A 16,868-nucleotide genomic window follows, 5' to 3' on the forward strand; every position below is an offset into this window, starting at 1 on the left:
TGAAATAAATTAAAGAAAGTAATCACGTTACCATAGTAAGAGTTTATATATTGTGACTCAATAATTACAGGTCTTTCAATGTGGAATTCAACCGTATCGTATACTTTTTTAAATAGAAATATTGTAGTATTCATTCCAAGCCATAAATCGATTCCAATTTTGCTCCTCTTCTTCTTCTACAAGTTCAATGATAAATTGAAAATATATATAGCTTTTTTTTCAGTTCGTCCACTCCATACTATTTGTAAGGAACGATGAGATCAAGACACAATGCAAATACCACAGTTAAAAAACCCGGTTGGTCTTTTGGTATTATGCTTATTAATATTCTGTATATATATATAAGTGGTTTCGTTTGCAAACTTTTTCCTTTGAAAGAAATCACATTTCTCCTTAGTTTCATCACCTGAGAAGGTTATTGGACACGAAATGTAAATATGGGTCGTTTTGTTATTATTATTATGTTGTTGACCATCTTTCAAGTATTTCTTTCCTCATCTTTTTGTTGATAATAAATCGATTTTCTTTTGGATCACTAGCTTTGAAATATTTAGTAGTTAAAGATTGTGTTTGTCCCTAGAAGGCCTTTACTTTTATTCATTTCAAAACCTTCTGTGTGGTTTGTGGGATTTGATTTCCCATCTGAAGTTTAATGTGGTGGCGTCAATTTAAAACGGTAGCCTGGTATCGGATCCGATAATACAGTAGTGTCTCGGGTATTGGTATTTCAATTCATGTTGAAAGTTGAAACATGAATCATCTTCCCAAGACTTGGAAAAGCTATGACAATTTGGGTACCGTTACCCTGATTCAGGTACTGTAGTAATATTTTATTTCGTCACCAATGTAAAATAGTTTATTGGACACGTCAGTGGACATAACGATCGTTTCAATATTATGTTGTTGTTGTTCTTGTTTCTTGACACGGTTTTAAAAAGTCGCTTTTCTCTTTGATTATTGGACCAATTGCTTTGAAATTTCAGTAGTTAAAGATTGAATTTTTTTCTAGAAGGCTATTACTTTTATTAATTTCAAATATTCCTGAGAGCTTTATGGGATTCGTTTTTATTTTGAGCTATGACGCCATCAGAATTTGCCACCACGTGGCAATTCCGCAAACACATATTGATCACGTGATCAGCGAACAAGTTCCGTGGCCAAGTCCTGCTAATAAGTTATCGTACCGTACCACAGTAAATTTCAGCGTAACGTGTCCATATATTTGAGTTTCTTGCCTTCCTGCCAACAGCGGCTGGTGGTGCGAGTATGTATCACTTGTAACTATCGATATATATCTATATGTATATATGAAATTATGCGAATTGCTTTGTTTTGCAGTATACTGAGCTTTTTCAAATGCTGGTGTGGAGCACAGCCCCATATTATTATTCCGTAAGATATATAATATGTGAATGAAAGAGACTGTGATATGATATGTAAAAAATGTACTTGTAGCTTACTTAGTTTTCCAGCGGCACGTGCTATTTTTTTTTGGATAGCAGTTCAATGTGACCACTCCAGTTCAACAAACAATCAATTTCAAGTTCCAAGTAAGAAGCTGTTTCTACTTTTTTCAGCTTTATACTATCAAAATACAAATTACCACTCGCATGTTCATCCTTGAAAATTACAATGTATTTGACCTCCTGGGGATTCACAGTTAGCTTGTTGGAGTGCATCCATTTACTGATCTTCGAGAGCGCAGAATTGCAATCGGTTTCTAACTGGTGAAAGGAACATCTCGAAATTTTGAAAGAAGTGTCATCAGCGAAAAATGTGTCGAAAATTTACTGGAATTATGAATACCATTCACATAGAGTATAAATAATAGAGGCCCCAAAACAGAACCTCGTGGTACATCCATATATAAACATGTTTTGACGTAGATCTCACATTACCACAAATGACATGTTGCATACGTTCGCTCATGTCACTTTTGATCAGCACCAGGGCTTATATACCATAATGATGAACATTGTGCAATAATATGGAGCGATCAATTGGGAAACAGATTTTTTCAAGTCCACATGAATGTTAACAGAATGTTTTATTTTCCGCAATATTCATATAATGATGAGTACCACTGTCTAAAACTGCGTGAATAGTTGAGTGTTCAATCTCAAACCGAATTGTTTATCTGACAAAATATCAAATTTGTCCGAATATTCTGTCAATCTAGAATGCAAAAGTTTTCCAAAAACTTTAGATATAGCTGAAAAAACTGGAACTACTGATTTTAACACAGGTAGCCTACCACTTTTGTTACGTTCAGGCATTGGGAGAAAGCTCTTCGCTGCATGCATGCATTAAATAAATCTGTAAGGTCTTTGCTAATGATATGACTCATAAGTTTTAGAAAACAAATAGACAGATCGTCCGGACCAGAAGTTTTTCCCGTATCCATTTTATTTACAATAGAAATAATTTCATATTCTAGTATATGCTCCAGATAAATAGATTTTTTTTGAGGTTTGCCCAAATCCATAAAATTTATAGAATTATTCGTCAGCTCCGATGAAAGATTGGGACCAGTGTGAAATTCTTGACATATTGGCATATGGATTGGTTGTTGCATATGATGCCATGAGTTCGTGTGGAAATTTACGTTTAAGTTTCTTATTTGTGATTGTGTTAGTCAGACTTCGTGTTTTTTTTCTGTCACCCTCTCGTTCTTCAAATCCTTTTTGTTATCATCATTCTAGCATTTTGCTTGATGTGTGTGAGAATGTTGGAGTATCTTTTGTAATATGTTATTTTTGTTTTGTCGGTGGACAAAAAAAAGACTTTCATATAAAAATTTACGAGTCGAGATCGATTACTTGATATCTAACGTGAACCATGGTTTTGAGTCAAATCTCAGTTCTTTACGTGTTTTTTCCTTAGCAGGGCATGTATGTCATCAACGCATTTTAGAGTTTTCAGAAGCGTATCAAATGATTTTTCAATATCAGTCTTGAACAGTCAATATTTAATTTAGCTGTTGATTTTTCAATGTCTTCCAAGAACGAGTCAAATTGAAAGTATTTCAATGATCGCACAAATTTTTTCTTGGAATATTTTTTTTTTGATGTATGCGAAGTATGCACACTATAGGAGAATGGTCAGAAATACCTTATTACAAGGCATAACCTAACAGCTGTAATCCATTTTCGTCGCTGTAGCCTAAATAAGATCAATTAATGCAAAAATTATCAATGATTATGGTAGGCGCAGTTGTTAACACTTGTAATGAATTACACAATAACATGTTTGAGGATTCTAAAACGAAAGAATCGGAAGTTTTGCACAAATTTATATTGAAGTCGCCATGAAAGAAAACTTTTTTCTTGTTTGCCCTAATTTTGTGCAGCGACTCGTTTAGCAATGTGTGGAAGAGGACTTGCACGGGTCACGTGACTTTGTTACTGGACGGCAATAAAACAAAAACGTCCATTTGGCTCCTGTCAGTTGCAAGTCGGATTATACGTTTCCGTTTTGTTTGGCTGTTGAAAATGGTTATTTCGTATTGTTCCGTTTGATGTACGTATAGTATATAGACAACGAAATAAATCTTAGGTTATCTTCCATTGATTTCAAAAGATCCGGAACGTCGCGCAATGTGGATATCATCTATTGCCTATTGGCAGAACTGCTTGGTGTCAAGTCCAGAAGCCATCTCACTTGTGTTTCACTGTTTGCGGACAGCACTTCGTTGATAGTGAGTGATAATGTGGTGATAGTGTGCCGTTATCAATTTCTTTAAATATTCACAAGCTCCCTCATTTCAATGGAAAGCAGATGACAAACTACTGTTATTAGTAGGCCTAGGCGTGGGCCTACTTGCAGTTGCAGACTTGACTTGTGTAAGACAGTAATGAATTAATAATCAATTGCTTTGAGCCTTATAGTATAAGGTATTGTTTCCCTTATTAGCAGGTAATCTATTACTAAGTGTGAAAGGTTGAATAGATAACTAAAGTTTAACACCATGGGGCCTGGAAAAAATAACCAGAATTAAATTGAATTCGCCATCTAGGAATACGCTCGCCACCGCATCTCTGATCACCCTGGTAGTTTCACAGGTTCCAATCCCATGCGGGGATGTGCGAGAAGATTGCAGCTCTACTCCCACCGAGGGTGGTTCACATGACCGCTGATCGGTTACGACCATTCCCCACCATCCAAGTCCATGCTTCTGAAAATAAATAACTGGCTCCTCACCCAGATAAATCCTATCCTAATGGTGCTTGTACAACTGATCCAAAATGTCTTTTTATTGTCATTGGTAAAAAAGATATGCTACCCGGAATCAAATTCATTTACGACTAGCGGCTGTGGTGGGATATGAACATAAATTTCACACTCCTTGATCGTTAGATTTTATGAAAACTCTATCTGTATCCATTATCTTACAGATATGGGTGTGACCATGGAATAGATGAATGGCAAAGTATAAGTTGCAACAAGACCACAGTGGCACAAGACCTCAGCTTGCGTGACTTGATAATACATCCTCAGTATCCATTTATTGATGCTTATCGTAATGACAAAGTAACTTGGGATTACTGTGGATTGGTGGAGATAAAGTGTCCATTGTGCTTTAACGAAAGCAACTTCAAAACGACCCTATCAAGAAAAAAAATTGTTTCGGTGGGTCTGGTAGTGAAGGTTTCAGTCTAAAGTTGGACACCGATACTACAACCAGATACAGTTGCCAATGCACCTGGCGTAATATTGCGACTTTGTGATCTGAAAGAAAATTCTGATGGGTAGCCGACTAGCAGCAACATTTTGTTTAAAGAAGATTATGAGATATGACTTAAGAGTCTAAACTTTTATTTGAGAGGGGTGTAACCCAAGCTAATTTGCAAATGGTATTCATGGTACCAAATGTATCACACACTTTACAGTAATTATAAATTATATTTGAAAAATAAAGCACATCAAAAATGTATTTTTAAAAAACAATTGGTTTTATCTGCAGATACTAGGTTGATATTGAGATTGACCATTTCAATGCTAAATCAATGTCAAAAGGCACACTTGATTCGCAAAGATTTGTGAATGCGCACAGTACACCAATTTGTGTAATGTTTTGATTCCATAGGCAGGAGGTTGTGGATCGGTGCTGCTCAGGATGGGATATTTTTGCCTATAAATGCATATTACGTGTTTCACAATCCATCGTGCTCAGATTCTTTAGAGTGTGGTAGGTCTAGTCGAAAGACACATTAAATGTTTATGCTAACAACTGCAAAGTAATATTGCAACGCATACAAGTTAACAGAATTTGTTGAAATGGTCCTGCCTTTTGCCTTTCTTCAAAATCCCCCTTTTTCTAACTATTCTCTTCCTCTCTGGAGATGGCGAAAATTCAAATATCGATGGGACATATAAGCAGCTGATAATGGGTTATCTTCCCTTATTCCTGAAAATAAATTAAACACTAATCATCATTTGACAGTGCCAAGTTTGTGTATCAGATCAGTAATAAATTACCTGCTAACTATTAAAACAATCAGACAACACCTTCTGACCATTAATGAAGATTTCTTTCAATTTAAAACGCAACTATGCCTACCAATGTGGGTAGTTTTTAGAATAGAATTTATCTGTGGTTATGGACGGATTGCAAGGTGCAACATCGTACGATTACCATTCTATGTCGGGATTAGTTAGCCAGTTGTTTGTTTTAGAAGCATGGTATTGATGGTGGGAGATGTCGTAATCAACCAGCGGTCGTGTGAACCACCCTCAGTGGAAGGAGAGCTGCAATCCCCTAGCACATAACTATCCCCGCGTGGGATTGGAACCTGTGAAACTCCCAGGGGGATCAGAGATGCGGTGGCGAGCGTATTCTTAGATGGAGAATTGAATTGAATTTTGGTTATTTTTTGCATAAGCACTGATGTTAAACTTTAGTTATCTATTCAACTTTTCACACTTACTAATAGATTACCTGCTAACTAGGGAAACAATACTCCATGGCAATTATTGATTAATACCTTACACGAGTCAAGTCTGCAAGTAGGCCTACGCTTAGGCCTACCAATAACAGTAGTTTGTCATCTGCTTTCCATTGAAATGAGGGAGCTTATGAATATTTAAAAAATTGATAACGGCACATTATCACTCACCATCAACGAAGTGCTGTCTGCAAACAGTGAAACACAAATGAGATGGCTTCTGGACTTGACACCAAGCAGTTCTGCCAATAGGCAATAGATGATATCCACATTGCGCGACGTTCCGGATCTTTTGAAAACAGTGGAATATAACTGAAGATCCATTTCGTTGTCTATAACTCTATACTATACGTACAGCCAGCGGAACAATACGAAATAACCATTTTCAACAGACAGACAAAACAGAAACGTATAATCCGACTTGCAACTGACAGGAGCCAAATAAACGTTTTTGTTTTATTGCCGTCCAGTAAACAAGGTCACGTGACACGTGCAAGTCCTCTATATATTACCTCAATCGTCGCTTGTTTGCCATTGTTTAGTTTAACACAATTATCCACAGATCCTCACATCCATCAAGATTAAGCTTATATTCATCAGTTTTGAAATATTTAACATAGTTTCTTATATAAAAACAAAAACACCCGGCCGCTGTTGGAAAATGCTCCTAGACTGGTGTATTCGTGTCTTTGATACTGGTAACATTGCTAAGTTACCTAACGTAGCTGTTCCACAGTACCAGTATGTTCCCCAGCTTTTCTTTTTAGGGGGGGGTGTTTCAAAATTTAGGGCAGGTGTGGCCAACCTTTCACATACCATGCGCCACGTTTTAAACATAATGTTTCAGATGCGCCGTAAATATCTTGTATTCCCACGCCTAATGTCCGCTTCTTGTTGAAATTATATAAATTTATAATACACACACATATATACACACGTATATGTAGTTTTTACAATTTACAACTTCACATGAATAGAAATTAAGCAAGGAAGTATAATAAATAAAACTGATCAATTTTATTTAAGTACCGCCTTCATGAGACTTTTGCTGCTGTTTTACTTTCGCCAGTTTTTTTATTCTTGGAGTTCTATTTTTGAAAGAGTTTTTTCACAAACAATGCACACCGGTTTTCTTGACGGACCTGCAATAAATAACAACTCATTTTCCCATTGTTCATTAAATTCACGCTTACTATCAGTTTCCGCCTTTCTTTTGTTCATTTTCTTTCGCACTGTGTTGGGTAACAAAATATATAAAAGCAAAGCTTAACTCTTTGAACTCTGACGCCTCTGAGCGAAGTTACTCGCTCACCCTGAAGGTTCGCAGCGCCGTATTGGTAGAACCATAAAATAAGTCCAAATACTGGCTATTTGGCACGCTTATAATTTTTTACCAATTATAGGTAGCACGTTGTGTGACATTTCAATCAAAAGAAAATTTTATCGTGCATTCAGAATGTATTTTCCATTTCGAAATACATTTTGTCAAAATTAATAAAATTGACCCTAATCTAACAGTGATTTTTCTGCATGTATGTGAGTTTGGGCTTGAAATTTTGTTACTTTGGTACAAAATATACTGCCAATATTAAAGAGTTTTTTATAAGCTTTTTGTTGATATTCGAATTACTATTGTGGCTGCCATATAACCAATTTTATATTTAATTGTGTATCATTGTGTCGGGTGAACAACTTCGATAAGCGGTCATGACGCACTGATTACGCAGCTACGCAAAAGCCGATCACGTGACTACCGTCATGAAGATGTTGATAAGTACGTTCGAAACGTATTGCGTGGCAAAATGCGCAAGATAACTTTCACGACGACGTTCTCAGCGGGACATCGGTCGCCGAGTTTCGATATGATATTAACCCTGTATGGATTGAAGTACCAACGTCGAGTAATGCGTGCAGTAATAGCGAAGTGAAGGGAAGTTAATATCGTCATATAAAATTTCACGTGGAAAATGTTTTATTCGCCCATCAGTATTTGTTCAAATATCAACCAAAATAAGTACTTGCCTGCTCTGCAGATCAAAATATCTGATTGTACGAATGTTAGGCGAAGCAAGTGGATGGATCTATATCTGAGAGAACTAATAATGCAGAAAGAGCAACTCTTATTCCAACAAGGTCATATGCGTCGCCAGAACTAAATACCCTACCGCAAAACGCCAGTTCTAATAATAGATGCGTCGTATGCAGCAAAATTTACATTATTGGCAAAAAACCAATCCAGCTGCTAAAGACAAAGCGTTGGTGAAACGATGCGAGACAGTATATAAGTACAAATACTGTAATGAGTACCTATGTATAGGTAACGAAACCAACAACCATGGGTTATAACTGGCACAACAAAGTGCAATATTGGATTTAGAATGTGTCTTTTATCTGCATAATATTTTCATGTTCTTCATTGTTCCGGACACAACAAAGTGCAATATTCAATTTAAATTTTTTAGCAAGCAGTCTTTTATGTACATACATTTTTCATGGTTTTTATTGCAATCTTGTTCATATTGCGTATACGTAACCACAACTTAATGGGGCTTGAGCGGGCAGTCAAAGTCAAAGCGTAGTGCGAATTTTGAATGCGTAGCATCGGGTTATTTAATTACCTTATGCGGTCATTTAAATAATAACATCTCGACGTAGCGTTATTACGGATATCGTCACGTTTGGTTGCATTTGCGTAATATACGTAAAGTTGTGCGTGACGAGACGTAGCCTCCCTTCAATGAGAACATCATTTTGACGCAGTGTCGCTGTTAAATCTACAGATAATCTAATATATTTGACCATAAAATTTGAATGGCTCATCGTAAAATCGTTTTGGATACGTATATAAAAAGCTATTCAAATTCTCCACATATATTGCCGATTGAATATGTGGCTATTTAGGCAAGAAGTCGAAATTTTTCATATTAAATATTTGTTATCATACAATAATTTCATACGCACTTTCAAATTGCCAATTTTACTGAAACATCGTATATTAGAGCACCGATATTTACAATATAATTAGTCCCAATAACAAGCTTTCATGCCATCTTATTTAAATACTCATTGTGGTTCTTGAGATACGAGATCATAAAGTTGATTCCTCCCGACACGAAAAACAAGCCGGTAAACCGGCTTCCCGGGCCACAGAGCGTACTCAAACAAGCCGGTAAACCGGCTTGCCGGGTTCAAGCGGTTAAGTCTTGAAAAGTACACAACTGCAAATGTTTACAAACAAAAATCAACCTTTAATACACGCCTTTACACACACAAGAAGAAACTTTACCAATTAAGATTACAGAAAACCACTCATTTAGAGAATTACCGAATCACTGAATTAAACACTGAATGAATAAATTTCAATGACAGCCTCATATATATAGTTAACTCAACGAAAATTCTCGTATCCACGCAAAAATTCGAGCAATTTACGATAAACAGATTACGATTGATAACGAAACAGGGAATCATTGTGACGCCATGCTTCAAATATAAACTACAGCCTTCCTGAAAGTAGGAGAAAAACGCATTCTGTCTTATGAGCATTACACCATAAAGCTGTTTTTAACAACGAAGAGAAAAAGGTACGATTAAGAAGTAAAGTTAGGCGTAATATTGTGACAACAGGCCTTTAGTATCAATATTTGAACTTCATTTATTTTCCTGTTAAAGATGCAATGCGCCACCTCCAATCATGCAATGCGCCACGTTTGGCGCATGCGCCATAGGTTGGCCACCCCTGATTTAGGGGGTGGTAAATAATTTGCTATTAGAGATAAAACTAGGCTTTTTATATTCTTAAAAAAATGGTATGTATTTAAGAAACGATGTACATGGGGGCCCCCCAAGTTGATTGACGGCAAGCCAAAATCCACAGCAGAATGAAATTGTAGGGCCAAAGAAGGGGAGCGAGTAAAATTGCGGGACGACACGGCTGGGGTTCAAACGCCGGGATAAGGCGCCCGATGCGACGCTCATCAGAGCCCACAAAAGGTGTTGGTTGATCTAGACAGCAGGACGGTGGCCATGGAAGTCGGAATCCGCTAAGGAGTGTGTAACAACTCACCTGCCGAATCAACCAGCCCTGAAAATGGATGGCGCTGGAGCGTCGGGCCTATACCCGGCCGTCGCGACGACACGGGCCGTTCCACGGCGCTATGTCGCGACGAGTAGAAAGGCCGCAGCGGCGGGCGTCGAAGCGTCGAGCGAGAGCTCGCGTGGAGCAGCCGTCGGTGCAGATCTTAGTGGTAGTAGCAAATATTCAAATGAGAGCTTTGAAGGTCGAAGAGAAGAAGGGTTCTATGTGAACAGCAGTTGAACATGGGTCAGTCGGCCCTAAGGAACAAGCGAACGCAGTTCGACGGGGGGCGTTGCTCGTCTTCGCCCCCGGTGTCCGAAAGGGAATCTGGTTAATATTCCCGAGCCTCGACACGGAGATTGGCGCTTCGGCGCCCGGTGCGGCAACGCAACCGAACTCGGAGACGCTGGCGTGGGTCCCGGGAAGAGTTCTCTTCTCTTGGTGAGGAGCGCAGGCTCTGGAATCGGATCGCCCGGAGATAGGGCTGGCAGCTCCGTAAAGCACCGCGTCTCTTGCGGTGTCCGGTGAACCCGCGTCGGCCCTTGAAAATCCGACAAGATGGTGTAATTGTCGTGCGAGGCCGTACCCATATCCGCAGCAGGTCTCCAAGGTGAACAGCCTCTGGCCGACGGAACAATGTAGGCAAGGGAAGTCGGGAAATCAGATCCGTAACTTCGGGAAAAGAATTGGCTCTAAGGGCTGGGTCGGTCGGGCTGAGGTACAAAGCGGATGCCGGGACTTGACCGGACTGGGCGAACGCTTGCCGCTTCACGGCGGCCGGCGTGAGCTCGGACCTGCGTCCGGTCCCTATTCGTGGACTGCCGCAGCTGCGCGGGCCTCGCGGCTCGCTTCGGCCGGCGTCGAACAGCCAACTTAGAACTGGTACGGACCAGGGGAATCCGACTGTTTAATTAAAACAAAGCATCGCGATGGCCGCAACCCGGTGTTGACGCGATGTGATTTCTGCCCAGTGCTCTGAATGTCAAAGTGAAGAAATTCAACCAAGTGCGGGTAAACGGCGGGAGTAACTATGACTCTCTTAAGGTAGCCAAATGCTCTAATTAGTGACGCGCATGAATGGATTAACAAGATTCCCTCTGTCCCTGTCTGCTATCCGGCGAAACCACAGCCAAGGGAACGGGCTTGGTAGAATTAGCGGGGAAAGAAGACCCTGTTGAGCTTGACTCGAGTCCGACTTTGTGAAGAGACATGAGAGGCGTAGGATAAGTGGGAGGCCTTCGGGCCGACAGTGAAATACCACTACTCGAATCGTTTTTTGCGCATTCAGTAAAGCGGAAAGCGACCCGGCAACCCCGGGTCACACTTCTGGCCTTAAGCCGCCGGCGTTCGGTCGCCGGCGATCCGCTCTGAAGACGGTGTCAGGCGGGGAGTTTGCCTGGGGCGGTACATCTGTCAAAGAGTAACGCAGGTGTCCTAAGGTGAGCAAAAGGGCAAAAGCTCACTTGATTTGGATTTTCAGTATGAATACAGACAGCGAAAGCGTGGCCTATCGATCCCTTTGAGTTTGCGAGTTTCAAGCAACGGGTGTCAGAAAAGTTACCACAGGGATAACTGGCTTGTGGCAGCCAAGCGTTCATAGCGACGTTGCTTTTTGATCCTTCGATGTCGGCTTTTCCTATCATTGTGAAGCAGAATTCACCAAGCGTTGGATTGTTCACCCACTAATAGGGAACGTGAGCTGGGTTTAGACCGTCGTGAGACAGGTTGGTTTTACCCTACTAATGTAGTGTTGTTGCGATAGTAATTCTGCTCAGTACGAGAGGAACCGCAGATTCAGACATTTGGTTCATGTGCTTGGCTGATAAGCCAATGGTGCGAAGCTACCATCTGGGGGATTATGACTGAACGCCTCTGAAGTCAGAATCCCGCCTAAGTAGCGACGATAATCTGGTGCCTTGCCGCCGTCGAGGCGAAATTAAGCGGCCGTCTGGCCGCCGGCGAAGCCGAGTGTTTCGACCCTTTGGCGCGAGTGAACGACTTGCGCCTAAGTCGAGGCGAGCAACCTGCGCGAAGGCAAGGTGCTAAATCATTTGCAGACGACCTAGTTGAAGATCGGGGTGTCGTAGGGAAAGGTGGGGCACGTTGGGACATGGGGCACAGTGGAAAATCAGCTGTCGCACTGATACTATATCCGCAATCTTGTCCGCGGTTCGATGTTTCAATCCGCCTTTCGGTGAGTTACAACGTCCCCGCGAATGGACAACGGACGGGTGGAGCGGCGCAATCTATGAGGTGAAATTGGTTTTGGGAGGTTGAAACTAAAATTTCACCGTTTCAGTTTTTTCTTTTTTTTACTGTAGCCTTCCCAACATGACAAACCACCGTCTGATATTTTTCCGCTTTAGTCCACTGTAAAATATTCATAACGTTGGCGAGTGGATGTGCCTTCCGAATTTCGCCGTGGGATGGTCTGAAAATATTTGTTTCCTATGGGGAACAATGGACCTGGGTCCAGTGGGACATGCCCTACAGGGCACAATTCGACAGTGTTTGATACAATAAGTGCTTAGAGACCTAGAGATGCAATATATTTTGTGTAGTATTATGGTTTCTTTCGACCCATGGCCCAATATGGAATATATTCGAGAATCAATAATATTTCCACATTTAGATTCACGGAAGGAAATAATCAGTTTTATTTGCAAACTTTTTGGCCAAATATCTGAACTATTCCAGTTGAACATTGATTTAAAAAATATTAAATCTTCAAATTTGAAGTCTTTCTGTTCTTTAGACGATTATGCTGATTAAGTGCTTATTTTTAAGGGCATACTTCGTTGAATTTTGGCAGACTGACCCATTGTGCCCCAGAGTCTGTTCGAATGTGCCCCACAAGTGGGGTACAGTGGAACACTTGACATACGATTTTCAAAGCATTTTGGTAATAAAATGTGTGTCGCAAGGAAATTTCTTAGTCGCTGAATAAAAACTACATTTACCCCTCTATGCATTAGTCCCGCCAACTTAAGTTAATATGCTGAATTAACGGCTCAAAATATGCAAAAGAAAAAAAGTGTCCCAACCTTCCCCACTTTCCCCTACCTACTAGAGCAGTTTTTCACTGCGATGTGTTGAAAGTCATCCTCCAGTTCTACGATTTGTCCTTTTGAGACTTGCTTTTTTTTTCGACTCGCCCGCCCGTGGTGTCGGACTTGTCCTATTTTTTTTTTCCGCGCCGGACTTGTCCTATTTTTTTTTACCGAGCCTGGCGGGGCACATCGGCGGCGTAATCGTGGTGTCAGACTTATTTTCACCACGCCGAGTGGGGCCGACGGGATGAGAAGCCGTCACTCATCAGCGACGAAGCCCACGTGTCATTTCGCAATACGACCAGGGGGCGTCGCCGCCCTCCATTTGCTCGCGCCCCGTTTCGAAATCTTCCACGTGATTGCCGCTCGCTCGCTTGGCTGGTTTCGCGCCGATTGCTGACACGTGATTGGCCGTTACTCACTCATCCGCGACGAAGCCCACGTGTCATTTTGCAATACGAAAAGGGGGCGTCGCCGCCGCCCATTGGATCGCCCAATTTCGCAATACGACCAGGTACAAACTAACCAAACCAAAAAAGTTCTAGAGACCGCACGTGCAAGCACACTAACCTAACCCTAGGTGAGGCCTGTAAGAGCGAAAGACAGAGTTAAGTCGAATGAGCCAAGAGCGGCGTGCGGTGCGGGGCAGTCGGGGCGGGATGAGGCGCACACTCCCTCGGCGGCGGGCGAAAGAGTGCTGCGTCGCCGGCATCGGCGTCGAGAGAGGACGTGCCGAAAAGCGTTAAGTAACGGCACGAGCAAGCATACTAACCTAACCCTAGGTAAGGCCTGTAAGAGCGAAAGACAGAGTTAACTCGAATGAGCCAAGAGCGGCGTGCGGTGCGGGGCAGTCGGGTCGGGATGGGGCGCACACTCCCTCGGCGGCGGGCGAAAGAGTGCTGCGTCGCCGCCATCGGCGTCGAGAGAGGCCGTGCCGAAAAGAGTTGAGTGACGGCACGTGCAAGCATACTAACCTAACCCTAGATAAGGCCCGTGAGAGCGAAACACAGTAAACTCGAATGAGCCAAGAGCGACGTGCGGTGCGAGGCAGTCGGTGGGATGGGACGCACACTCCCTCGGCGGCGGGCGAGAGAGTGCTGCGTCGCCGGCATCGGCGTCGAGAGAGGCCGTGTCAAAAAGATTTAAGTAACGGCACGAGCAAGCATACTAACCTAACCCTAGGTAAGGCCTGTAGGAGCGAAAGACAGAGTTAACTAGAATGAGCTGAGAACGGCGTGCGGTGCGGGGCAGTCGGGTCGGGATGGGGCGCGCACTCCCTCGGCGGCGGGCTAAAGAGTGCTGCGTCGCCGGCATCGGCGTCGAGAGAGGCCGTGCCGAAAAAAGTTGAGTGACGGCACGTGCAAGCATACTAACCTAACCCTAGGTAAGGCCCGTGAGATCGAAACACAGTAAACTCGAATGAGCCAAGAGCGACGTGCGGTGCGGGGCAGTCGGGTCGGGATGGGGCGCACACTCCTTCGGCGACGGGCGAGACAGTGCTGCGTCGCCGGCATCGGCGTCGAAAGAGGCCGTGCCGAAAAGAGTTTAGCGACGGCACGTGCAAGCATACTAACCTAACCCTAGGTAAGGCCTGTAAGAGCGAAAGACAGAGTTAACTCGAATGAGCCAAGAGCGGCGTGCGGTGCGGGGCAGTCGGGGCGGGATGGGGCACACACTTCCTTGGCGGCGGGCGAAAGAGTGCCGTGTCGCTGGCATCGGCTTCGAGAGAAGCCGAGCCGAAAAGAGTTAAGTGACGGCACGTGCAAGCATACTAACCTAACCCTAGGTAAGGCCTGTAAGAGCGAAAGACAGAGTTAACCTGAATGAGCCAAGAGCGGCGTGCGGTGCGGGGCAGTCGGGGCGGGATGGGGCGCACACTCCCTCGGCGGCGGGCGAAAGAGTGCCGTGTCGCCGGCATCGGCTTCGAGAGAAGCCGAGCCGAAAAAAGTTAAGTACAAACGCGATGCTAATGAGCGAGCCGTTGTCTCGACTAATATGTAGGAGGCGCTCGATTGAGCGTCTGGCTTGAGCGCTTGTCGGCCTATCAGAACGGTCGCATTGTTATGCCCGGGTTTTAGGCACCGCTGCAGGCGGCCGGCAGAGCTCTTGTTCGTGCGAAACTGAATGGATCGAGCCCGAGAGAGGGCGAGCAAAGACGAAACTCAAAGCGCTCCGCCTGGCACTGCCTGGCGATGGCGTGGACGTCGCGGCCAGCGACTGTCGAAGCCGAGTACGTCCGCAGGCGATCGCCTCGTTCTTAAACGAATGCGACGAGTACGCGCCGGGCGGCCCAGCAAGGGCCGAGCGCAGCTGTCGCAGCTATCTGGTTGATCCTGCCAGTAGTGACATGCTTTTCTCAAAGATTAATCCATGCAGGTGCAACTACGAGTTCTCGTAAAGCGAAACTGCCAATGGCTCATTAAATCAGTCTTGGTTTATTTGGTCTCGTAAGCGAAGTGGATAACTGTGGTAATTCTAGAGCTAATACACGCTTTTATCAGATCAAAACCGACCGGGTTCGTCCTGTGACGTTTGATGACTCTGGATAACCACGCGGATCGTACGGTCTCTGCACCGACGACGTATCATTCAAGTGTCTGCGCTATCAACTGTCGAAGGTACGCTCCGTTCCTACCTTTGTGATAACGGGTAACGAGAAATCAGGGTTCGATTCCTGAGAGGGAGCCTGAGAAACGGCTTTCACATCCAAGGAAGGCAGCAGGCGCGCAAATTACCCATTCCCGACACGGGGAGGTAGTGACGAAAAATAACAATACAGGACTCTAACGAGGCCCTGTAATTGGAATGAGTACATCCTAAAACTCTTAACGAGTATCCATTGGAGGGCAAGTCTGGTGCCAGCAGCCGCGGTAATTCCAGCTCCAACCGTAAGACAGAGTTAACTCGAATGAGCCGAGAGCAGCGTGCGGTGCGGGGCAGTCGGGTTGGGATGGGGCGCACACTCCCTCGGCGGCGGGCGAAAGAGTGCTGCGTCGCCGCCATCGGCGTCGATAGAGGCCGTGCCGAAAAGAGTTGAGTGACGGCACGTGCAAGCATACTAACCTAACCCTATATAAGGCCCGTGAGAGCGAAACACAGTAAACTCGAATGAGCCAAGAGCGACGGGCGGTGCGGGGCAGTCGGGCGGGATGGGGCGCACACTCCTTCGGCGGCGGGCGAGAGAGTGCTGCGTCGCCAGCATCGGCGTCGAGAGAGGCCGTGTCAAAAAGAGTTAAGTAACGGCACGAGCAAGCATACTAACCTAACCCTAGGTAAGGCCTGTAGGAGCGAAAGACAGAGTTAACTCGAATAAGCCGAGAGCGGCGTGCGGTGAGGGGCAGTCGGGTCAGGATGAGGCGCACACTCCCTCGGCGGCGGGATAAAGAGTGCTGCGTCGCCGGCATCGGCGTCGAGAGAGGCCGTGCCGAAAAAAGTTGAGTGACGGCACGTGCAAGCATACTAACCTAATCCTAGGTAAGGCCCGTGAGATCGAAACACAGTAAACTCGAATGAGCCAAGAGCGACGTGCGGTGCGGGGCAGTCGGGGCGGGATGGGGCGCACACTCCCTCGGCGGCGGGCGAGAGAGTGCGGCGTCGAAAGAGGCCGTGCCGAAAAAAGTTAAGTGACGGCACGTGCAAGCATACTAACCTAACCCCAGGTAAGGCCTGTAAGAGCAAAAGACAGAGTTAACTCGAATGAGCCGAGAGCGGCGTGCGGTGCGGGGCGGTCGAGGCGGGATGAGGCGCAAACTCCATCGGCGGCGGGCGAAAGAGTGCTGCGTCGCCGGCATCGGC

At 44.2% G+C, this 16,868-nt stretch overlaps 1 pseudogene; it reads left to right on the plus strand.

Annotated features, from left to right (window-relative positions):
* Positions 1–10,650: 10,650 nt before the first annotated feature.
* On the plus strand, positions 10,651–12,173 carry LOC144430951 (large subunit ribosomal RNA; annotated as a pseudogene).
* The last annotated feature ends 4,695 nt before the right edge of the window (positions 12,174–16,868 follow it).

The sequence above is a fragment of the Styela clava genome, chromosome 12 (assembly GCF_964204865.1).
Source record: "Styela clava chromosome 12, kaStyClav1.hap1.2, whole genome shotgun sequence".
In the NCBI taxonomy this organism is placed as follows: domain Eukaryota; kingdom Metazoa; phylum Chordata; class Ascidiacea; order Stolidobranchia; family Styelidae; genus Styela; species Styela clava.